At 37.2% G+C, this 25,949-nt stretch overlaps 1 pseudogene; it reads right to left on the bottom strand.

The window, feature by feature from the left end:
- Positions 1-2,107: 2,107 nt before the first annotated feature.
- LOC118602573 lies at positions 2,108-2,226 on the bottom strand (annotated as a pseudogene).
- Positions 2,227-25,949: the final 23,723 nt, after the last annotated feature.

Below are 25,949 nucleotides of genomic sequence, written 5' to 3'. Positions count from 1 at the left end.
TTTCTAGCACTTAGCATAAGGCGTGTTATGTAGTAGTTGCTTGATACCTTGTGAATGGGTTAAACATTAAAAGATAGAAAAAAGCAGACCCAGGGATGAATTTAGATTTTTAAGATCTTAAGCTTTGAAAAGATGATAGTCCTCCCCATGTAATGCAAAATAATATAAAAGCAATTCTGAATTGTAAAACAGGAATAGAAAATCCAGTAATATTGAGATTTCTCCCATGGTACTTTTTAATAAGATCATAAAATAAAATCTTTCAAAATATTTTTCTAATTTTTTTTTTGTTGCCTCTGCTTTGCTGACATCCTAAGCATGTGCTTGATTTCCTACTGGGAAATCTAGCCCCAAGGGGCCTCTAGCCTTTCACCCATATAGACTTATTTACTTGTTCATTCTACAGGCTTTTATTGAAAGTCAGTTATTTGAGAGACTGGGAATTTATAAATTGAAAAAGAATCAAGTCTTTCCTCTGGAAGTTCTCAAAATCTAGTGCAGAAATATATGTAAACATAACAGCAGTGTGGAAAGAATTATAAAGTTCTCAGCAAGGTTCAAAACGAGCAATGAATTAAAAAGCAAACTCTGGAGATGTCAGAGAGGCCTTGCCAGAGATGATGCCAGAGATTAGTTTGGAATACTAACTCATGTAAACAGTGAAAGCGGGCATCCTAGGTACATGACATAATATTGGTCCTTTAAAAAAAAGAGGACACTCAGTTGGAGCTATGGGAACTGTAGTTAGTTCCAACTTCAGGGGCAAAGGATTTTAGGCCCACTTTGACATGCTTCTTCCTTGTTTTGTTTGTTTGTTTGTTTCTTTATTCATTTTTAGGGCCATAAATGTTTTGGAGCTTCCTCATCTATTCGAAACCTTAGAGTTCCCTTAGCTAAGACTCTCTGACAAACTTAGAGTTGGTATATAAATATCAGGTAGCAGTTCACATGTCCTTTGGCCTTGGTTTGTTTAAATAGTCTCCTTTGTGATCAGAATATAGTCAGACAGAGAGATCTTTCCCTTTGTCCACATTTATTATTTCAGATTTATGTAACTGTAATGTTCTTCTTAATTTGATGTGTGTATCCCGACCACTGAGGAGGACATGCTTAGATTTAAGTGATACACTTTGTGCCTCAGTGTCTGAGCACCTGGATGCATCTGGGGACTGTCACAGAGTAAATTGGCAGGTGTTGTACATCACAAGTACAAAGATCTCACAAGCTTCAAGAAATAACCACTTTGTGGGATCCCGAAAGAGAAACATTCAAGGGTGTCTCCATTCTATTTGTTGATTATGAAAAGTAGATTGCCATGGTGATGGGACTAGGTTAGATTTGGAGGGGTGTGGAGACAGGTAATGTGAGTGTGAGAGTGAGAAAGTGCCTGGCATTTATAAGCATCAAGAAAACTTTATTTCTTTGAGCCTTCTTTGGAATACTCTATTCTCTAAACCTATTGGGGAAGATGGGTGTCAGATTTCTTCATATTCTGTATGGAAGGTTGGTCTTTTTTCTTCTCTGGGATAGAAAGAAAGAGAGACGAGAGAGAGCGAGAGCGAGAGCGAGCGAGCGAGCGAGAGAGAGAGAGAGAAAGAGAGAGAGAGAATTGTATTAGCTCAAGCAGAGAGCAAATTCACCCTTCCTCCACCTCTCTATTCTATTCAGGCCCTCAACAGATTGGAAGATGCCCACCCACGTTAGGGAGGGTGATCTTCTTAGTCTACTGATTTAAATGCCTATCTTTTCTGGAAACACCCTCGCAGTCAAGCCCAGAAACAATATTTACCAGCTATCTGAGCGTCCCTTAGCCCAGTCACACAGATGTTTTGATTTTTCAACAGCAGTCAGAAACCTAGGTGGGTTTTTTTGTTGTTGTTATGTAAAATGCTTCTTGCTTTTAAATCTCAGCAACTAATTCAAAGTTTTAAGTATACAGAGCTGGCTAAAGGGAAAGAAAAGTCAGGGCTAACATATTATAATGAAGAGAAGAACATCTCATATTAGTATAAAAGCAAAGAACCAGACTTCCAAAGTGAATAAATGGTTGATCTCATAGATTGCAAGGACCTTGTCAGTTTACAATCCCTTACTTTTCTACTTTTTACACCTGCAGCACCTGGTCTTTCTAGGTGATCTCCCATCTAAGTACTAACCAGGCCCGACCCTGCTTAACTTCCAAGATCAGATGGGATAGGGCTTGTTCAGGGTAGCATGGCCATAGACGGGAGAGAATGTATGTATATACATTCTAGTATATACATTCTCCCATTGGGTCTATTTTTCTGGAGAGCTCTGAAGAATACAAGCTGGGTTTAGACTGGACAAACGCTATCTAATTTGGCACAAATCCCACCACTCTCTGTGGTCTCCTTGACAGGTCTTTTTCACTCACCCATGTTTCCTGTGCAGGACCTGTATGTTGCAGGTGCTGCCAAAGCCCTGCCCTTAATCCCTTGGCCTGACTCAGAGATTAACCTCTGACAGTTCAGATGCCTTCTTATATCTCTCTGCCTAAGGCTGTTCTTTTCTCAGTGCAATGCACTTGGCACATCTGTGAACCAAGACAGAGGTACCAAAAAGTCACTCCCCTGCCCAATAACCAGCCATCAACCAATGAGGGATAAGAGTTGTTGGATGAACATCCCAGCTTCCTTGCTAGATCAGTAAGACAATTTTGAGGTGTTTCCAGGTAGTATCTCAGAGAGCTCCCAGCAAAATTGAGTGCCAGTTGCCCATAATAGTAACCCACTCATTAACACACTTTATGAGCCATGTTCTCTTTCCTAACTCACTTCCCCACTCTTTCATGTCTTTTTTGGGGGTCACCTCCAAAATAAGGTACTTGCACTCAAATTAGTATTGTTTAAAGGAAACTCAAACTAAAATAGGATCTGCAATCAATTGATCTGTCATCTCTGATTTAGACCATCTCTGGGTCCTAACTACTCTTCAAAAATATTTCTGTCTCTGTTTGTCAGATAGAAATGACCCTACAGGGCAGGTAGAGGCTTAGGACCACAAAGCAATTGTCTGCTTTGATACAGCATGATTGATTCAAATATAGCTTGAGCCCCTCTCCCTTAACCTCCAGGTGGGTGTGCTCCATCCACTGCCTCACAGGGAGGCAATCAACAGCGCCCCCATTGGCCAAATCCAGCAACTGCTGCTTTTGAAAATAAAGTTTAATTGGAACACAGCCAGACATATTTGTTTATCTATATTATCTTTGGCTTTCTCACTTCTTCAGCAGACTTAATAATTGGGACAGAGACCATCCATCCACCAAAGCCTGAAATATTTACTATCTGGTAGTAAATATTTGCTGACCCCTACACTAAATCATAGTCGTTTGGGGCGGGGGGTGTGGGGAGGCAGGGCAGACATCATACTCTCTGGGATCATTTATAGGGAAAGTAGTAAGAATAGCCTCTTTCTTTTCACGTACACTCAGTGGAGCAAAACTGCAGCTATCTTCCTTTCGCTCAGCTGGAAGAGGATGCTTGTGGCAGAGCCAAAAGATCAAGGCTGCAAGTCTGACTTCTCTCAATAAATTAATTTATTTTTAAGCACATCTGCCTGTTTATTTAAAGAGGTGCGGTGGCCTCCACTTGTGCGCTTGTGTGCAGGAAAACATCACACTGAGATCTCAAGTGTCACAGCAATTAGTCAAATGGGGAAAGATGCTGCTCCAGAATGTTCAGGGACACTGTACTTGATAATCTTTAATTTGCTCAATATTACAATTAAGGTAACTCCAAATGTGTTATAACCTTAATAATGTCAACATGTTTCCATTATCTCGGGTGTATATATTATTTTTAACCTACTTCACACACAAGGATGTATTAATGCATTTTTTTGGCTGCTAGTAAAGTGGCCCTCTAACATGCCTGTGAAGAACTTAATAACCTTGTAGAAACGTTTTACTAATGAGTATTTAAAAATTATTAGAAAATCATTCAGTGAGGATTGAAAAAAGAATCTACTACATTATCATTTTCTGGAAGATAGATCTTCATGAAGAGAGACACAATTAACAGGAAGGCAGACAGGCTAATTTTGGGGTGACAAAGGAAGTTGAGCAGAGTGACGAGGGAAATACTGCAGAATTAGCAAAGAGGTTCCAACTCTGACTTCCCAGCTCATCAGCTGTGTGATCTTGGGAAAGCTGTCGAACCTGTCTGAGAGCTAGTATCTATATCTCCAGCTCAAAAACCCTACCTGGTTCCCAGCAGTATTCACATGAGAATGTAATTAATCGGGGCTGAGAAAAGAGTTGTGTAAACAGTACAGAGCTATGCAAATATGCATTATTATTGCGCAAAGCTGATGAGCGGTGCTGTTTTCTGTCGTCATTTTATCGCTTGTGTTTCCAGTGGTATTTTAAGACAATTTAACATAAACAAGAGGAAAAAGAGGCAGAGGCGACAATTCATTGTCTCCATCTTAGAGCTGCCTGGCCAGAAATGATAGATGTTCAAGTGATCAACACCCATGACCCTACCTAATAGAAGGGTGGGTTCTACGTGGGGGAGAAGCACTGCTAGGTAGCCACCAGAAAAGGGAATTGGTGGGAGTCATATTATTTTACACAGTGCTGAGAGTGACCAATGACCAGTGGCTAGCTTTTATTTTCTTATTCTGGGAGCAACTTCACTAACCCCGGGCAATCGCTCATGTCCCCTCCTCCTTCACAAATTCTTCAGAGGCAGGCACAACCCCGTGCCTGGATTATTGAGGTAAACATTTATGTAACTCCAACGCTTCCACTGGTGTGAAATTACTGATACATTGGGATCTTCCATTTTCCCTAATTAGACCAGTGAGTGAGGGATTTGCAGAAACAATTCCAGAGACTCTCACTTTAATATTAACTAATGTGTACTTGGCCTACTTTTTGATTTTCCCACTGAACATATAGGGTCAGTTTCTCATCTTGCCTGGCATCCCTGTGGAGTATGCTCCGAGCTCAGAACTGCAATGTTTTCAAGGGTGGTGTCTTCCCTCCCTTTACCTCTCACTTATCCTTTGCCTCCCGCTAGGATTGGGGGCATTGTCTATCGAAGCACACAAGCTATATTTTCATGGGGCTCTAGAAGTATTTTGATACCCATGTCCAATGAATTCAACTAAGGGAATTAAAATAGTTCCACTGACTTCTTTTTATACAAACCTATAAGATCACCATGTATGAATATGTGTATCTATACATGTGTGTGTGTATTTTTTAACGTGAATTGAATTTTTGAGTTATAATGGACCCTTTATTCAGATAGACTTTTAGAAGGGAAACTAAGAACATAAAAGGAAATGCTCCGTAAGAATCCAAGTGGAATTCAGTGGGAAGAATGACAGTTTTTGAAGTCAGACGAACTGCATTCAAATTCTAGCTCCTGAATTGACTTTTTTGTCATCTTCGGCTAGTCAATTTCTCCGAACTCCAGATTCACCACCAATAAAATGGGGATAAAACTTACCTCTTTATTGGGTTGCGAAGTTATTATAATGTAGACGAATCGCTCCTTGTATCCTGGCACATAAGAGGCACTGAATGAAATACAGTTATTGCCATTGAACTAGTAACATCGAGTGCCTTGTTTCTGTGAGTCTAAAGAGATATAGGAGATAGATAAGTGTGTAGAAAATCTACCTAGTAAAAAGGTAAATAAAAATATTGACTTGGAGATCAAGAGCAGTGGGGTCAAGGCCTCTAGGCAGCTACTTTGTCTTTTTAGCTTTAGATTTGCTCACCTGAAAATGGGGTGTTAAGACTCTCAGTGGTTATTTAAAACTAGTTTTTTTCTAGCACCATGCAGATTTTGTAGTTGAACACGCTCACACTTTGGAAGAAGAAGGAAAAAGGAAGAAAAAGAATGGGTAGGATATTAGCCTCCTAACCCAGCTTCAACCAAAGAGATATTTTTGTCTCTTTCGCACATCCTGTCTTCAGGATAAGGTTTGGTTAGCTCGAAAAGCTTCTTCATCCAGAACAACTTGGCAAACCACTGGACAAAATGATCTTAAGATCCCTTCCAGCTGTCATGTTCTGGCAAGATATTGTCACCTTTTCCAAACTTTAGTTTGGCAGACTGTCAGGCTGCCTGAGGCACCAGGAAATTTCAATGTGGTTACAGGGCAGAGACAACTTTTTGAAAACTAGGAAGTAGGCACGTAATTCTTGGTCTCCGTTATCTTCGTAGAGATGGCCCTGATCAACTTCAGATTCCTCATCCACTTTAGTCCTCCATAGCCTTACAGTCCACAGCTGTTTTGATATAAATACTTAATCCTTACCCCTGTTTGGGTGTCCATCTCTGTTTGAATGCGGCTAATTAGAAGAAAGTACTTCACTCCCTCCTCCCTCAGAAATGACTTTATTATCCAGAGTTATAAATCTTAGAGGGAAATAACTCTTCTTCAGGGGCACCTTTTCTAAGCTTTCAAATTTCATTGCTATGCCAACTGTTTGTTGAGGTCAGATGTGAAAGTCTTTGCTATAGTCATTAAAAGAGGAGTTTTGGGATCAAACAGATCCATTTTTTAGTCTTGGCTGCAAAACTCCTTTGCTTCTCTACCTTGCACAACTTACTTAATTTCTCCAGTTTCCAATATTTGTATATAGTCGCTATCTCAGGCTTGTTATAAGAATGTGAAGTTTTCCTGAGATAAATAACCCCTGAAACCAATCATACCTCTTTTTTTTGTTGTTGTTATTAGCATCATTATATGGTCACTTGACTCAGTTCAAACCTCAAAACTCCAAAAAATATTACACTTCTCTTTTTTATTTAAATAAGCTCAAAATTCTATTTTAGTCATCAGGGTTCCGCCCTACACACACACACACACACACACACATCCAAAGTTGTACCCAAAGGCCCTTCTATCTTTCCAGCAAGAAATCAGTGCGAAAGTCCTTCTATCATAGCTACCCGTTGTCCTGGCTCCTCCTCCAATAACCTTTCAGTCCATCTAGGGCCTCTGCTGTTTCTGAGTCATACTCAAGTAAAAAGATGCTCTGATGGGATGGAAGCTCCCACTCCTGCAGTCTCTTCTCCCACCCTACCACCACATACTTGGAAGCCAGAGTTTCCACTAAGAATAATGAACAGTCACACCTTCTCTTGAGACCTGTCAATCTCTAACCTTTTCTAGTCTGGGGAGAATTTTTCTCTATCCCTGTTTCTTTTTTTCCCTTGCCCTCAGATCCACGTTTCTGTTACCATCCCACATTAAGATAGCTAGGACTTTGTGAAACACTGGAAAGGCTAGGCACACATCTCCTGAAGAAAACATCTAGAAATGAGTGAATGAAAGTTATAAACATAAGGTATAATAGTCCACTGCCATAATTAACACCACCGTCATCTTCAGCTTCACTATTACCATCATCGACCAAGCTGCCAATACCAAGGAACACCTTTTCGAAAGTCATGAAACTTTGCAATTCTTAAAAAAAAGAGACAAAGATACAATAGCTTGGAGATTTTGTTATTCTTGTGAACACAGAGACACTTATAAGACAACAGTGTGAAACCCTAAGCCTAAAAGGCATTCATTTTTGACTAAGGTGTGTATAGGTACCAAGAAATTCTTCCCTTGTATAACACCTCAGTCTTTTCACCAAGTCTTATCTTCTTCCAGCACAAATCTGTAAACTATCATGATATATGAGGAAGAAGAAATATTGTTAAGAATGGCTAAATAAATCAGCTTGCCACTAAAGCTTCAGCTTAAATTTTAAAATGTAAGTGGTTCTCCTTGTGAGCTGGTAGCAGTGAATGATTCACAGTAAACTAGGCATCTTGGTCCTGCCCCTATTTTCAGGTAAATGTGAGCTTCATATATATTGCATTTAGCTAATGAAAAGTAAACCATTTTCAAAGACAAAGGCAAGTGCAAATTATAACTGTGTCCCTGTTTAATACATAGGGAATCCACATACAGAGCTTAATATTGTTAAGCCTGGAACAGCACAATTCTAAACTTTTAGTGCTTAAAGGTAGAACCAAAAATACTCATTTAATTTTGATTAAATAACAATAGCTACTATGTATGAAGAAATAACTATGCGTTATCTGCTTAGCACCATGAAAAGATCTTTACAAACAATAGTGCAGTTAGTCCTTACAACTTTGAAAAAAAAATGCTACTGCATCTCAGAATGGATAAACAACTTCTCAACAACACATAGCAGGAAGTGGTAAATCATGATTCTACCCCTGTTTGATTGACTCTAAAACTCACGATCTTAACTACTAACCTATACTGCCTCCCACTTCCTAACTGCTTCACCTTGATGAAAGCAGTAAGATGTTGGTAACACCAAATTTGGTTAGTGACAGCCACCCCTCTCCCCACCAATGTTTTCAACATTTTTCTACTCCCATCATTTTCCATTTATTCAATTCTGTTCAATAAACGGGAGTATTCAATTGCCTTTCATATATGTGGTTTATTTTCCAATCTTCCATCTTATATTCCCCACATCTAATCAGTTGACTTTCCATTCTGTCTTCCAAAAGTAACTTTAGCTCATCCACTCCCCATTAGTATAGGTGCTTATTCTTGTTAGTGGTCATGTGGATGTTGAACTAGTTCTTAGAGAGGTTTCTTTGCTGATCTTCCCTACTTACATCTGTAGGAAACAGTTGTGAAAGACTTTTAACAAACAGGAAAATTGCTGAGTGTCCTGTCTGATACCTTTTAGGTTATTTCTGCCTTTGTTGTATTGTCTTTGGCTTATTTACCACTCTTTAATTACAGATAAATGATAGCAGTGCAAATAGTCCAATTTATACACATGCAAATCATTTTGTTGGTGAAGGAACAATTGACCTTTCCTTGCTCAAAAACAAAACAAAACAAAACTAAAACATTTTTTGCATGTGTAAATTTATTTCAGTAATTCCTATTGAGCTATTTTGGGGCAGTACTTAGAATTCTCCTTTGAACCAATTGTAACATCTTACTGATTTCCTCATTAATGAGTAAGCTAAATAAAATCTTTGTCATGTATTTTTCTTATATTTGTAGGAAAGTTGTGGTTTTACCTTCTTAAAAAAATCTTAACACACAGCACATCTTACATAGCCTTGCTATTTATCTTAATTCAGATTTCTCAGAGACCAGAGCCTGAGGCACAAATCTAGTTGCAAGTATTTATCCCGAGGGGACCTCAAAAATCTACAATGATCATGTGAGGAGAACAAGATAGGCAAGGAAGGAACATCAATCAAAGGTGCATTACTAGGTTGGTTATCACTGTGGGTACCAAGACTCAATCCTATTAGGAGACCCTCTGAGGAACCATATAGAATATGCACCTCAGAACCATCCCTCCAAAGGGTAAGAGGTTGAGATATTTCTCTTCCCATCTCTGTCTCCTATAGGTTGAGGATTAACCTAGGCGTATTAACTTTAGTGTACTTCCTACCCATGCCTCCATGCTTTGCCAAAAGTTGTGTGCACTGGAGGTGTTAAGCAGAGAGAAATGCAGAACTGGTTATCCTGGTTTCAGTAAAATCAAGGGGGCTGAGGGGATTTGGTGCATGGCACAAGAGCAACTGCCACACAACCAGTGCTGTCTACCTAAACTAAAAATTGTTATCTTCATCTTCGTTTTAGCTTTTAAGGGATTTCTTATTTCTTTAGGATAAAATCTAAGCACACACATGACAGTTCATGCCTTGGCCATAGCCTCATCTCTCTCCTCTCTCTTCTTTATGCTCTAGCTGCCAGCTATACTCTGGTACTTCCTGTTTCCCCTGACACTGTGGCTCAGTACGTGTGTTTGTGCTATCACTTCTCCTTCTAGCTAAACCATCATTCAATGCCATTAGAAGTGTTAAGTGATGGTGCACCTCCTTTTTGCTCCCCCACAACATGTGGCATTTCCATATGTCATTCTGCTGTGCTTTCTTTTATTAAAGAATCAACAACATTGTATTCCATTACTCCATTTACCTCTTATTTCATTCTGTCTCTCTGTCTCTGTTCTCTCTATCTTTCTCTCTCTTTTGGTCTCTCTTCCTCTGTTTTTTAGTCTGTGAGGGCTGTGGAGACAACATTTTTTTATCTTTGTATTGTCAGTGCTCAACAGCTTCTGTCCCATAGATAGTGGCACTCAAAAATAGTTTGATAATTTAATTAAGCACCTACTTGGCACCTATCTGTACTGGTCATGATAATTCTAAAGTCTGCATAAGTCAGGAAAGGCCAAGTTATGCTGTAACAGCAAATTACTGAGAAATCTCGGTGGTTTAAACCTACCAACATTTATTTCCCATTCTTGCTACATATCAATTATATATGGACAGATGGACTCTGCTCTACACAGTTACTTAGGAACCCAGGCAGCCAAGTGGCGATTGTCTGAAATATTGTTGGTCGCTTTATCCAAAGGAAAAGAGAACTTTTGAGTATTTTACACTGGCAATTATATGCTCATTCATTCCAGGAGTGACACAGATCACTTTTGCTCAAAACTAATGGGCTAAAAGTAGTTATGTGGTCCCATTCACCTAAATGGGAGACTGGACATGCAATCCTGCTATGTATCCAGGAAGAGAAGACCCAGAATTATTTGGTGATCATTACAAGTGACTACCACAGAGTTTCTCTTATCAACCTTGCTATAAGTTGAATTGTTGTCTCCCCCTAAATCCATATATTAAATACCTAACCCCCAGCACCTCAAAATGTGACCGTGTTTGGAAAGAAGGTCATTATACATGTAATTATTTAAGATGAGATCACACTGGAGTAGGGCGGGTCCTTACTCCAGTATGACCGTTGTCTTTGTAAAGGGGAAATTTAGACACAGATATGCACATGGGCGAATGTCATGTGAACATGAAAATGGCCATTTTCAAGCCAAGGCAAGAGGCCCAAAACAGATCGTGACCTCATAGCTCTGCCAAGGCCTTGATTTTGAATTGCTGGGGAGGAAAAATTTCCCTCTGCTTCTCTAAGTTCATCTGGCTGGTCTAATAATCGAGTCGACATGAGACTGATTAGCAGAAGAAATTTTTAAATTTAATAACATGTATACCTCCTGTATCCAAGGAAGAGACACAGGAAAGTTGATTAACTCTGAAATGGCAAAGGCCAACACCTTAAATAATACCTTCGGCTAAAGACAAAAGAAGATGCTGGGGGTAGGAAGTCAGTTAAAGGAGGTTACCAGGAATAGCACAATAAACAAGGGTAAGGTTTCTAGCAGATTTAAATTCTTTCCTTCTCCATTGACAAGAAGTAGAGATAAGATCATCTACTTCTTGGTAAACTAATGGAGAAACCTATAAATGGAGATTTCCTTTATAAGTGTAAATGTCTCTTGTAAAAGGGTACCTCTTACCTAGGGTTCAGAGATTTTCCTCTGCTGCCATTTCTTACAAATAAACAGCCCAAAATAATCCTTATGGCAAAAAGATATAGTTTGGCATGGCAAATTCTGTTCCTCTACAGTCAGGCCTTTGAAACTTTCCCAAGAAGTTTCACAGTCCAAAAGCTAAATTGATAGATTGTTCCATCTCATTAAACCAGTCTCCCAGTACTGAGAAAAGTCAGTTCACTTAAAGAGTTATGTCTAACTTCAGTATGAAGCCCATGTAAGTTGGATCCCAAACTTAGGTCTATATTATGCAAGAAGTAAGGTATTTAATGAAGAAACAAAAGAAAAACAAAGGTCAATAATTGGAGCAGTCTATAAATTAGATAGTTTCTGAGCCTATGGAGCAACCAGTCAAGAAGGTTTCTAGATGTCAGAGTTGAAGCATCTTTTGCAGTTCGAAATGTCTCTTGATGATGTTATCGGGTACTCAGGTAAACTTCCTGAGTTTTGTCAAAACAACAGCAGGCATAAAGATTGTCCAAACATGACTTGTGGCAATTTGTCTGAAGTTGTTTATATCAAGTCTTACACATTCAGTTTGCAGGGTTTCAGGAAAAAGGGCTACTTTTATTCCAACTCAAAAGGGTGGGAGAAAATTGAAAACTTTAGTTTGGAGATTTGTAGCCAAATGAGGAAACTAGAAAATTTTAGAATACAGTCCAGTTTACAGGTAAATAATAAAAACCTCGAAGAACTTAATAGGACTAGAATCTAATATTCATAACTGTATATTATAGTTTCTACTGAAAGATAATTTTTCTTTCTAAAATCACCCTCGTTTTTTTAAACCAAAGGTAGAAAAATTAAGACTAATTGTTTGCAAAATAAATTTTGTTTCAATTAATGTGTCCTGTTCTTTTCATAAATGTAGCAAGCATAGCTTTTGATCACTTGGGCTTTTTAAATTCAGTGATGCTGGAACTTTTTATATAGAATCTCCAGATCGAACTTCTAAGAACCACTCAAACATAAGAAGCCAAGTCCAATATTTACCATCAGCCTTCACCCATAATACTTTTAAATTTGGGTCAATTCCTCTCTTTTCAAGGTTCCCCAAATATCCTGAGGATCCTGTGCTTGCCAGAAAGTAACTTTCTTTACTCACTTGGTAAAGCTACCAGGAACCCTGTAAGTAAGGTACCAGGCTTATTTTCTAATGGTCTTTCTTAAAACTATCTGGTCATATCTGATTCCATGCATGCCCATCTCAAAAATGACATTCCATTAAAGCTCTGGTAATATAATCAATATTTCCAATTTTGTCCTGTTACAAGAACAGATTCTTAGTAAACTTATATAAAACAAATATATTGCCATAAAAATAATAATACTTACCAAGTTTTTCTAAATTGTAGAAGGATCAAGAAGGGAGAAAAAGGCAAATGTTTCAATTTTGCTTACAAAGATATAATTTACCAAATTGCTATAGGTCATGGGTAGCTTAGGAAAAAATATTTTATATCTGGAAAACAATAATTAAAGAAACTGATATTTTTAATAAAATGTCAAAAAGTTATAATCATTTCATTAGTTCATTTAGTCCCATGTAATTAATTCTTGTTGATCTTGAACTTTTCTTAGAATTTTTATGAAGACGTGAGTTTCTCTGTTCTGCTAATTCTTACCCAGTTCAGTGGTATGATCTGAGAGTCATCAGAAACCTGTACTCACAGTTCTATCTATGAGTGTCATTGAAGAGGAAGCACTTTGTAAACATATAACAGTAAAAATTAAGATCTAGTCTCCTAGCAACTTTGAAGTTTATAATATAGTATCATTGACTATAATCGCTATGCTGTGTGTTAGCTCTCCAGGACTTACTTATCCACTAGTTTCATGTTTATCCCCTTAAACAACATCTCCCAAATTCCCTGCCTCCCAGCTCCTAATAAGCACCATCTACTCTTCATTTTTATAAGTTTGACTTTTTTTTTTATATTCTACATGTAAGTGGTATTACATATTTGTCTTTCTCTGTCTAACTTATCTTACTTAGCATAATGCCCTCAAAGTACATTCATGTTGTTTCCATGTCTAGGCTATTGTAGATATACTGCAGTAAACATGAAAGCATAGATACCTCTTCTATATCTTGCCTTGTTTTCTCGGTCATGACTTTTTTTCCTTTCTTGTGGTTCTTTCTTTTCCCAGTCTCTTAGGTTTTGCAGAACCTTTTCTTTCATGCCTCTTATCTTGAATTCTTATTCTCTTTCCTCGTAAGTAGAATATATCATTTTAATCCAAACTTCTTGCATAAATGTTCATAGCATTCTCTCCACATAGTTTGGGAGAAATGTAAGGTGAAATTTCATGGTATATCATATTATATTGAAGTAGAGGTGTGTCAATTATCAAAATAAGGCAATATCCTTCATGCATTTAAAGGATATATGTTTGATTGCTTCCACTGATCAAGTTTAACCAGATAATTGTCACAGCTCTACCTTAGCTAAGCTAAATAGTTGTGGATTACATTTTTGACAAGAAGACTTTCCTTGAGTTCCCCTTACCCAGTGACATCTTCCTGGTGAGAAACAGGAGTTGGGAATAGTGATTCATAACATGCCCGTAGAAGGTGGAATATTTTCATATCCCTGTAGAGTCTAGATTCACTTTCTTGATAAATGCCATTCTTTACACATTTTGGGAACAGAAATTTCCCAGGCCAAGTGTGCGTATCTTTAGACTCTAGCGTTCTATGTAAACTTAGTGTTTTAGAACCTCAAAATGAGTCTGTCTGTGTATTTATCTGTCTATCATCTATCATTCTCTACATTTAATTTTTAACTTTATGAGCTAGAAAAGAAGAGAAAAAAATGTCCAACTAGAAAACAGAAGGCTTAGAAAGCAGAAGAAAAACTATTTTGGTAAGGAAAATATTTCCATATTATATGTTCAAGAGGTCGGCATAAACAATAGTGAGTTAAAAAATATTTTTAAAATTATGCACAGTGTCACTTGTCAGTGTTGTGTTAATTAATGCAAATGTAGAACACTGCATCAGTTCTTACTTGAATTCTACTAATGTACATCTGTACAGTAAATATGTTAGTGAATAACCCTAAGCCACTCTCAGAAGATTCTTTTCTCAACTGCTAAATCCTAGAAAATCATTGCAAGCATTCTAGGCATATTTTTACATGTTCAGGAAGATTTAAAGTAGCCAGTAGAAACCTACAGAAGTGGTGTGGCACTTTCTCATTCTTGGTATGTATACACTTTGTTACCCAATAAGAGGCAGACAGTAGAAATATAATTTCTATAATTTAAAATCTATTGAAGAAGTAGCTTTTATGCAAGTTATATAGTTTAATTTTTACAAGTCAAACGTTATTAAAATGTCTGCTAATATGCCTTAATTTTCCTGAGATGGCTGAGAACAGAGAATAAGAGTTAAAAAGACTAATGTTTTTTTTGTCAACATTTTATGTTAAGGTTCCAGCTTACCATTTCATGATTGATAGTTCTACCATTCCAGAAGGATTTCAACATTGACGACATTTTTTTTCCCCTAGTGAACAGGAAACAAAAAATTAATGCATGGGCATTCATAACCTCTTCTCACACTATTAAGGAGAAATCTATGTCTGCCAGCTTAGATCCTGAGTTTTTCTTGTACAGAATCGGGAAAACAATTGAAGGAGAGAATGAATCACTGATAATGGCTTCAGTGGTTGACACTGGAAAAAGCAGAGGGTTAGTGGCAGGAGAAAAATGAACATATTTATACAGTAAACAAAAGAAGAAGAATAAGAAAGAAAAAAAAAGCCAATGTAGATTGGGTTGTATTGAGTGGGAAGAGAGGGGAAGGGAATTCAATGAGCTTTTAGAGGACTAGAGGAAGACTTAGGACCTAACTTACTTGAAAGAAAGCTATCAAGGTATAAGAACTTAAAAATATGATATCAAATTATCCTCTTTCCACATTTACAAGAGACATCAAAATTCTTAAATTGCATTTCAAATGAAATGTCAGAATAATATTGTAAATGTATTTCAGGTCTAGACTGAACCATAAAGTCATTCAGTGTGTGTGTGCGTGCGTGTTTTGCTTGAGCAATATAAATTACATCATCATTTCTATGGGGATAATGGTGCTCTCCTTCTATATATCTCTGGATATTCCTCAAATTTCATTGGTCAGTCTCTGTTCCTGATCTTTGAAGATTTCATATCTTTGACTCTGACTCACTATACAAATAGGGGGGAAAATAAACAATTAAATTTGCATTAAGATTTTAAAAACATGCAAATCGCTATTTTGAAGAAGACTCTGGAAGATTATTGAATTTATATTGAACTTAACATACATTAATTACTGAACTAGAATGTAGTGTGAAGGACTCTGAATAATGCTCTCTCTCTAGTGAAACAACAATAACTGGTGAAAACTATTTTAAGAAAAAATATTGACAGTCTTTAGAAATTATCCTAAAGGCATGAAGCAAATGAATAAACATTTATTTGAGAAAATTTACTAGATTTTGGTAAGAATAGTGAATGTGTGGCATTTGAACTACAACCAGATTGTTTCCTGTTCTCACCTCAGTTGAGTATGATGGAAGTTTGACTCTTGGTGGATGTAGCAAACTCACAGGGATCTCCTTCTTCCCAGTGTTCAGTCTAGAGTCATGTTATCCCCCTGCAGAGGCAAGGCACAAGCATGTCCCTCTCCCCAAGCTCCAGCAAGCAGAATCTCCACTCAAGTCAGGTGTGGCCCAGAGTTTTGGAGCTCCCATTTCCATCCAGTCCCTACTTGTAGGGTGGGAGCTCTGTCCAAGGTATGACAGGTCAAGAATATTGGGCCCTGATTGCCTTTGTCCCAACTGAATCCAGTGTCCCACTCAAACAAGAAGAGTGTCATTCAGAGAGAAACCACCACTATCTATGATGCCCAGCTCCATAGCAATGATACTGAGGTCTTGCTCAGGGAAAGAGTCAGGCTATAATAGTAGAGTCTCATAGCTCTCTGTAAGGAGACTGACTTTATTTATTGGAAAGAGAGCATAAGGCAGTTTAAACTCAAGGACACTGTCAAAAACAGTGGAGATTTGGTGATGAGCAAATGAAAGCAGTCTAGGAGCTCCATGATAGCAACAAGTAAAATGGCGGACCAATCAGAAGTTCATCAGAGAGAACCAGAGAAAGAGATAGTTGAAAAAACTAAGTTCAGGGGTATAAGCAAGCCTCAAAGACAGGCCTCAAAGACTTTTCCTGAAAAGAAGTCCACTTAGTATGTAGAAGCTTATTCCCTGGGACATTGTTGAAAACAACAGAGCAATCAGCAAGCAATTAGTGAAGACTAACAACTGGGTGTGATACCAATACAAACAGATCAGCCAGAAAGCCAACAGGAAAATCAGGCAAAGACATAATCAAAGACAGCCTGGCTAAAATCACTGTTACCCTAGGTAGGTAATGGGGAGAGGAGGAAGTTAGGGTGACCGTGTGCATGTCCAAAGTTGCACCTTTGGAGGAGCTGCACACCACATGGAAAATAGACTTTGTGGTATCAGTTCACTCAAGTTATTAAACAAATAAACAAAGGATCAAACAAACAACAATCACAACTCCTAGGGTAAGGAAACCAATGACAAGAGTACCTACAATATATTATCAAAAATGTCTAATTATCAACCCAAAATTATGACACATACGAATAAACAGAAAGGTATAACCTATATTTGATAAGTGGGGGAGAAAGCGGGCAGCAGAAACTGCCTGTGAGATGGACCAGATTTCAAATTTAACAAAGATTTCAAAGTAACCATTATAAATACGTTCAAAGAACGAAAACAAATAAATAAACAAACAAAACCATTATACTTCAGTAATTAAAGAAAGGCATGTATATGTATCATCTCATACCTTGATAGATGATATCTCATTAAATAAGACTACAAATGAGGTAGTAGATTTTTAAAGAGCCCAATGGAAATTGTGGAGTTGAAAAGTAAAATAAGTGGTGAAAAATATACTAGAGGGGGTCCACGGTAGATTGGATCTGGCAGAAAAGAGAATTAAAGGACTCAAAGATAGATGAACAAAGACTATGCAATCAAAAAAAAATAGAGAAAAAAAAGAATAAAGGAAAAAGTAAATCCTCAGAGAAATACAGAATGATATTAAGTGCACTAATATAAGCCTAATGGGAGTGCCAGAAGTGAAAGAGAAAGGAACAACAAAAAATGTTTGAATAAATGAAGGCTGAAGGTTTCCCAGGTTTGATGAAAAACATTAATCTGCATATCCAAGAAGTTCACAAACTCCAGGATAAATGCAAAGAAATCCACATCTATACACATCATAGTTAAAATGTTGAAAAACAAAAACAAAGAGAAAATCTTGAAAATAGGTAGAGGAAAATAACACGTCATGCACAAATGAAACACGAAGATTAACAGACGACTTCTCGACAGAACCAATGAATGTCAAAAAAGCAATTCAAAGTGTCGAAAGTAAATATATTCAGTAAAACTATCTTTCAAAAATAAAAACAAAATAGAGATTCCAAGATAAACAAAAACTCAGAGAATTTGTGGCTAAAAGACTTGTCTTACAAGAAATATTACAAAAAATTCTTCTAGCTAAAAGAAAGTAGTTCCCAAAAGTAATTTGAATACACATGAAAAAAACAGTGGCAGTAAATATAATTATGAAGCATCAAACAATATGCATATAATTGTACTGTTGGGCCTATAATAAGTAGAAATGTAATGTATTTGATAACAGCAATATGAAGGAGATGGGGAGGAATATACCCTTACTGGAGTAAGAAAATAATACCAGATACTAAAATCCATAGAAATAAATAAACCAGAAAAAGTAAATAAGAACGTTAATATGACAAATATTAAAAAAACTCTACAAATATATATTTGTCCTTCTTTCTCTCCTTAGTGTCTTATTATTATTATTATTATTATTATTATTATTATTATTAATGCCTATAGCACCTGGTCTTCCAAAGTGGTCTCCCATCCAAGTACTAACCAGGTCTGACCCTGCTTAGCTTCCAAGATCAGACATCAGGCTTGTTCAGGGTGGCACGGCCATAGACCATGTACTATGGCTCCACTGGGGCACAAACTCAGGACCGTCTGTGGGTAAAGCAGACATGCTTACCGCTACACTGTGCAACTATGTCCAACATTATGAGACCACATCCTTATTAGCGTTTTTGAAACATAATTGTAATAATGTATTATGTTTGAATGTATATAGATATAACATATAGAACAACCACAACACATAAAAGGGGAAGTGGAGAATGGAGCTGTATAGGAATAAAGTTTCTATATTTTTAACTATAAGAGCTAAAACCATAAAACTCTTAAGAAAAAAACACATGAATAAATCTTTGTAACCTTGGGTTAGGCAAAATGTTCTTAGATATAACACCATATCAGTATAATAAGTGGTAAAGAAAAAATGAATACATTGAAGTTCATCAATATTAAAAATTTTGTATCTCGAAAGGTATCATCAAGAAATTTTAAAGATACATCACAAAATAGGAAGAAATATTTTAAATCTATACTAATAAGATAATTGTATCCAGAATATATAAAGAAATCTTGCCACTTGACAATAAAAAGACAAATAGCCCAACATAAAAAATACAGTGGATATGAATAAACATTTATAAGGAAGATAAATAAATGATAATAAGCTCAGAAAAAAAATGCTCAGCATCATGATTCTGTAGAGAAATAAAGATCAAAACCACAATAAGATACCACTTTATATCCACTAAGAGAACTCAAATAAAAAAAGTAGAGAATTCCAAGTGTTGAGGAGAATGTGAAGAAATTGGAACACACACATTGCAATTCTACTCTTAGGTATGTACCTAGGAAAAATGAAAACATATGTTCACACAAAAGCTGTTACACAAATAGTAATAGCAACATAGCAGCATTATAGTGAAAAATTAGAAAAACCCAAGTGTTCATCAACTAATCAATGGACAATATAAATGTAGCATAGACAAATGATGGAATATTATTTAACAATAGAAAGGAATAAAATATTGACACATACTACTACATTAATAAACCTTTCAAAATTATGTTAAGTGAAAGAATATGGTTAGAAAAATCATATATTGTATGATACCATTATATTAAATATCTAGAATAGGCAATTCTATAGAAACAGAAAACAGATATATGTTTGCTTAGGATTAAAGGGAATAGGGAAACAGGTAGTGACTGTTAATTAGTACTGGGTGTCTTTTGAGGGGTGATGGAATCTTTCAAAATTAGATCGTGGCAATTATACACTTTAAATCGGTGAACTGTATGATATAAATTATATCAATACAACTGTTAAAGAAATCTATTACTTAAGTTCTATCAATAATCATTCCTACCTTACAATGAGTTGATTAAAGCTCAGAAATATAAAGTGGTTGCCCAAAGCTACATAATTGAAAAGTAGCAGAGATAAGTTTAAAACCTAACGCCATCCTGATTAAAAGCTAGTGCTCTTTCCACATTACAAAACTGTAGACCAAATCATTGAAAGAAAACCTCTTTAGAAAAAAAAAAAAGATTAGGGGAACAAAGTAGTTCCATAGGATTTACTGAAGCAAACCAGGTAAAATTTCTCAAGTATTACATTCATGAGGCATTTACTAAACATAAATTTGTGTTTGGGCTGATTCTGAGTGTGATGACATAATTTCAAATAAAACACATCCTCTGATTTCAACATGAATAGAGTAATGTAGAAAACAAAGTGCAAATATATGCTGTGATGAAGTTACACTCTGGGAAAATACAGAGAAGAGGGACTGGAATCAAATAAGAGTTTTTGGAGGTGACATTAGAACTGAGCCTTGAAGATAATATAGTTTTTTTAAGTAGATTAATAAGATACTTTCCAGCTGAGGAGTCTTAACTAGTCTACAGTACTGTTTTCTCCCTCTCCAGATTTTGGACTCAATTAATAAGCAGATACGAGAGTAGAAAAGAGAAATGAAAATGTCATCTTATTTATTGGTAAAAGTATTTGTAGAACATGATTTAAGTGTGTATCCAAATGGGCTTGCTAAGTCTTCAACCTTAAAATTATATAAAATTACAAAAAAAGGTGAGTTATCTATTGTTATGTAACAAACCCCCAAATTTGGTGTGCTTAAACGTTTTATTACTTCTGATTCTGTGGTTTGACTGGACAGTTCTCCCCCTCCACGTGGTATGGTTTGGGTTCACTTATCTGGCTGTGTTCAGGTAGCAGGTGGGTTGGACTGGATGGTCCAAGAAAGCTCTCACATTTCCAAAGCCTTTGGTGCTGGGAATTGGTTGTGGTGCTCTGGTTCTCCACCAAATGGCTCCTGGCTTCGTGTGGTGCTTCCTCTCCACATCCCCTTTCTCTCCAGCAGAACAGTCTGGACTTTCATACTACATGACCAGATTCCAAGGAGGGACGTGGACGCTGCCAGGCCTTTCAAGACTATGCCTCAGACTCAGAAAGCATCACTTCCACTGCAGTCAGTCTATGGGGGTAAATAAGTCAAAAGTCCAGTTTGGATTAAAGGGTAAGGAAATGGAGTCCACTTCTTGATGAGAGAACAGGCAAGCCAGTACAGGAAGAGAAGTTGTTGGCAGCCTGCTTTATAGGAACAATCTAAAACAGACTTGTACACCTGTTTATAAGTATAGCTTGATAATAGGCCTTCATGACCCAGGGATACTGACAATGTGGCAGAGTGTAGACAAAACATGCACCTTCCATAGACAAGTGGATTCGAAAGTGAGGAGGAAGGAAGGCACTGCTCTCAGAACACTCAATTCCTTCTTACAGACTCACCAATCAGAGGTGTCCTCTTTCTCTGGGGTAGGAATGAGTAAGAGAGTGGAGAGGAGGCCAAAGTGTCTCTCGAATAGAGCCCCCTCTATATGAAAGCATGAAGGAATACACGGGCTACTATAACACCAGGCAGAAATCATGCTTAATATTTGCAAAAGAAAGTATCAGGCAGTGTGTATAAACTCTACAACTTCCTGCGGGTAAACATGGCCTGGAAAAGTGCCATGATGTTGCTGTCCAGGGCAAAGGAAAAAAAAAAAAAAGCAGTGGTGGGGGTTGGAGGGTGGTATTCTTCTGCTGAAGTGATCTCAGCAGTACCCCAGCTACCTTGCCTAACTCCCTGTGGAGTTTTTTAAGAGATGTCTGTTTTCTCTTTCTAAAATAGGATTTAAGTTTAAGTACATACTTGTGATGACTGAAAATGGTTATTTTAATGACAGATGGGAGTCAGGCCCCTATTGTAGAGGGGATATATAAATTATAGACACAGAAAATCCCCAGAGTCCTGGCCAGATCAGGTCATAACATCCAGGCTCCTCCCATCCTTCTCAGGAGTACCAGGGATGTGTATGATCCTATTACTTAATTAATGAGGCAAATTCTGGAATCTGTTGATGCTTGCTCTTAATGAATACATACAGTAAGGCAGGATGCTTCCATTTAGATATGCTAATGAATGTAATTTTAATTTTATATCATCTTCTCTTCAAAGCAATTGAGATTTCACTCCCTGGAAAAAATGGTGGGAGACTAGGAGTATTAGAAATGGGCTTTCTCCCTGAGTGATTCACTGGACACAGGAGTCCTCATGCAACAAATACATACATACATACATACTTACAAATATACATACATACATACATACATACATACATACATAAAATATAAAAATCACCATTTGGTACAGATTAGAGAAGGCTTCTTGTCCTCATTTTGGAATCCCACTTGGCCTAGTACACTGTGCGCTCAAGGACTCTCAAAGTTGTTTGTTTGTTTTGTTTGTTATTTCTTTCTTTGAGCTTATTTTTAATGGTTGTTGTTGATAAGAACAATGAATTTGAAGGCATGTTTGGAATGAATCAAAATGTAAAGATATCATATTAAGCTGTACTGTGTAACTAGCAGAGGTTGGAGGTTATAACAACAAAGGTTGGGATAAAGAATGCATCCAGGTTTTGTGAAATCCGAAGCTTATATAATCTGAGGTATCCTTTTTAAGGAAAACTCAAATTAAGAATAATAAGTTGGTACAGGGACTTAGAAGGAGCCAATGTAATTGGGGACTTTAAAGCTTAAGTTTCTCTGGTTTTATTGTAAACCAACCTCTTTTCAAAGCAAAATCTTATTAAAAACCACAACTTATAATTTAAAAAACGTATAATTTATATAAAGTTATGTGTAAACGGGAACAGGACATTTCTTATCATTGGCATATGTGTTCATAGAAGAGAAAAAGGACTGTAGATGATATGCTGGTTATAGGTGTATTAATTTGCTAGGGCTCCTGTAATAAAGTACGCCCGAACTGGGTGGCTTGAACAACAGAAATTTACTGCTCACAGTTCTAGAGGTCAGGAGCCCAAGATCAAAGGCAGAGTTGATTCCTTCTGAGAGTCATGAGGGAGAATCTCTTCCATGCCTCTTACCGAGGTAGTTTTCTGGTAATTTTAAGCATTTCTTGGCTTGTAGATGTTTGTATTTGCCTTCATCTTCACATGGTATTCTCCCTGTGTGCTTGTCTGTCCCTGTTCAAATTGTCTCTTTTGATAAAGACACAGTCATAATGGATTAAGACCCACTCTAATGATCTTATCTTAACTCGATCGTCTGCAAAGACTGTATTTTCAAACAAAGTCACATTCACAGTTACTGAATGAGTGGTAAGAACTTCAACATCTTTTGGGGGGGACACAATTCAATCCATTACAACAGGTGACACAGTATTAATATAATGAACTATTTTAAGGAATTTGATGCCCTTGGGTGAAAATGTGCAGGTATACTCCTTTTTATTTTTCCTAATGTAAGAGGTGAAAATGTGCTCATAAAATTGTTTGACATAAAACTAACTTAGAAAGTGAATCTGAGTTACTTTTGTTATGTACCCAGAAAACTTCTAAGGATTCTTCAAAAGGTTGAGACATCACCTTCTTGGAGACATCATTTCTAGTCCACTTATCTTCTGATTGTCCCTACACACTCTCCCCTCCCTTTTTCTCCCCCTTACCCTATGCCTGGAAAGGCTGAGTTCATGGAGTAAATAAACTAGGCTTTCAAGTCTTGTGACTTTATACAGAGTTCAGCCAGTGGGGGCCTTTAGGAATTGATTAAAAAGAGGCAAGAGGGTAAGATCAATGGTTATATTCCCCCAGATCCTTCCTGTAAACTCACTGTCTAGCTTTGTCTTTCAAAGGAAGAGCACTGTTCTTTCCAAACGTTGGACTCTACCTACACCTTGTTCCTCCATGTCCTAGTAACTTTCTCTCCCCTGGTACTTTACCCTCCCCTTGGACCATGGATGATAATAGCTCAGGTTCTACTAAGTACTGGTTAAGGGCTCTTTGCCCTGCATTCTTTTACCTTCATGCTTTTGATTGAAAAAAAAAAAATCCTCCTAGGATTATTCTATTTTAAATGTCCAATCTGTTTTGTATTAGGACCCTGGCTTATACATCCCCAATTCAAAAATGTAATCACTCCCTCTATCTTTCTAGTGTATTAGACTTAACTTAATTTATGTGGAATATCATACTTTATTGCATTCTGTGAATATAATAGTATAAACCAGCTTTACTCTCCTACTTGGCTAAGAGGAGCAAACGATCAAATTAGACCACTGCAGGGGCACCATTAGTAACAGTGATATCTGACCCTTTCAACTTTAAATTCATAAACCCAATTATAATGACTAAATCTGGAATTTGGTTAAATCTGCCTCCTCCTTTTTTTCTCCTATTTTTAGCAATTAACCTCTAAAAGCATCCAAGCTAACAATGTTTAAGTTCATTTCAGGATAATACACCTTCCTCACGCAATACAATGTTTATTAAAATAAAGTAAATGAAAGGACATAATCCTAGTGAGAAAAAAGGTGCAGTCTTAAGTTGTATTATGTTCATTTCATACACTTAGTCATGCAAGAAATACTAGTCTCTTTTCCATAAATTAGCCCATTTAATAGGCTTAAGGAAAAATTTCACCTTTGCCATTTTCCACGTTTCACTTCTGGAATTTTACACAGTGATAAGGCATTTGGAAGGGATGCTGTGGAACCAGTCATGGCTTATTTGTTCCCAGAGTTATTGTCATGGCCTCCACGGTCCTAGAAGCTCTCTGTGTTAACTGCTTCAGGTTTGGGGCCCTAGGATTCTTCCTTTGCTCTCATATGTCTAGACATTACCTGATAAACCTCTTTTTTTTTTTTCCTGGATTCCTTCTCCACTCTCAGGCTATATGGAAGTTCCATCCCAGTCTTTCCTCTCTCTTCCCTTTTGAATCTACAGCCCTCAGCCAAAGTGGAATCTCTTCCTCCTTTGTGTTTTTTTACTAAGTCATCTTGTCTATAGCTCAGTTCTCTTTCTTCAACTACTGGACATATCTGCTAAGGTCCCTTAAAGTCTTAGCATGATAAAACAGAAAAGCTACAGAATTGGATCCTCAGCTTCGACCACAGGGGAAGAGGAGAAAAGAGAAAATAAAGGGTGAAAAAAACACTCCATAGCCATTAGCATTGCAAAATATTTTCCTACCATAAAATCATACAATGAGTTGGAGAGGTAAGTGTGCGGCTGTAAAGAGGAAATGAAGCAGGAGTCTGGAGTTAGTGAGATTAGGACTGGGTTAAGAAGTAGCTGCAGGCAGATGGAAGTAAGGCGGTTGAGAATTCTACCCCTAATCAGGATCAAGTTGTCACTAGGGCATTTTAATGGCTGATCCTACAGTGAGAGACTGACTTTCCTTTGGACGGAGAAAGAAGTTCCTAAGGACAGACATTGACCTCATGTAAACTAGCGGTGGTAATGTACCTTTGTCATCATTTCATGACCATTTATATCAAATTGCATGATTAACATGATAGGAACCCATGATGTAACTCACCAGTTTCCCAGAGCTTGCCCCAAAAAACCAGCAACCCATTTACCAGGAGCATCTGTGAAAAAGGTTCTGCCTGATACCCCTGGAGAAATTTGTTACTTGCCTCCGGGTGACTGTTTCTTATTTGCAACTGCATGATGTGCTCATTCTTGATATTATTTACTTCTAGTGGTATTTTCTACCATTTCTATTTTGCCTGGTTATCCTGAATTATCAAAATTTGAGCTCAGTGGCTCCGCGTATCATTTCTTTTACTCACCAAACATGCAGATTCACCCAATGGGACCAGCTTCGGCTTCTTTATTCATTTGTTCAGGGATTCAGCATTTCTAGATTAGTGATTCTCAAACTTCAGTGTGCATCAGAACCACCAGGAGGGCTTGTGCACACACAGATTACTGGGCCCTAACCCCAGAATTTCTGATTCAGTGACTCTGCTATAAAACTTGAGAATTTTTATATCTAACAAGTTTCCAGGTGATGCTGATGCTTCTGTCCCCAGGTGATACTGGTCTAGTAATGCCATGACACAAACGTTTTTTTTTTTTTTTTTTTTTCCATTTGGAAATGGAATCCTTAGTCTTGCTCTCCTAAAAGCAAAGTGTTTCAATAATAAAGAGATCATTCTATTTTTCTTTGA

Source organism: Rousettus aegyptiacus, unplaced genomic scaffold, assembly GCF_014176215.1.
Source record: "Rousettus aegyptiacus isolate mRouAeg1 unplaced genomic scaffold, mRouAeg1.p scaffold_m13_p_4, whole genome shotgun sequence".
In the NCBI taxonomy this organism is placed as follows: Eukaryota; Metazoa; Chordata; class Mammalia; order Chiroptera; family Pteropodidae; genus Rousettus; species Rousettus aegyptiacus.
This window is presented reverse-complemented; position numbering and strand designations above follow the sequence as displayed.